The sequence below is a fragment of the Austrofundulus limnaeus genome, unplaced genomic scaffold (genome assembly GCF_001266775.1).
Source record: "Austrofundulus limnaeus strain Quisiro unplaced genomic scaffold, Austrofundulus_limnaeus-1.0 Scaffold1604, whole genome shotgun sequence".
In the NCBI taxonomy this organism is placed as follows: domain Eukaryota; kingdom Metazoa; phylum Chordata; class Actinopteri; order Cyprinodontiformes; family Rivulidae; genus Austrofundulus; species Austrofundulus limnaeus.
Window position 1 is genome coordinate 84,242 of NW_013954006.1, and position 353 is coordinate 84,594.

Consider the following 353-nt stretch of genomic DNA (forward strand, 5'->3'; position numbering starts at 1 on the left):
GTCGCAAAATGTCCTATGCTGGTAAAAGCCAGAGCCCACCATTGAAGGAGGGGATCATGGTGGGTAAGACTGACAATGCCCCTATTTCTCAACTCACTATTCAAGCTACATTAACGCATGGAGAACAAAGTGTTACAGTACAAGCATTGGTTGACTCCGGAGCTGAAAAGAACCTAATTTCATCAGATTTAGTGGACTATTTAAAGATCCCAGTTCAAAGCATCACTCCACTGCCTGTTTTGTGCATCACTGGCAACAGTATTACCACCATCTCTGAAACAATCAACAACCTGCAGATTCTCCTCTCTGGCAACCACCGTGAAATGGGTGAGTTTCACGTTTTTTCTTCTTCT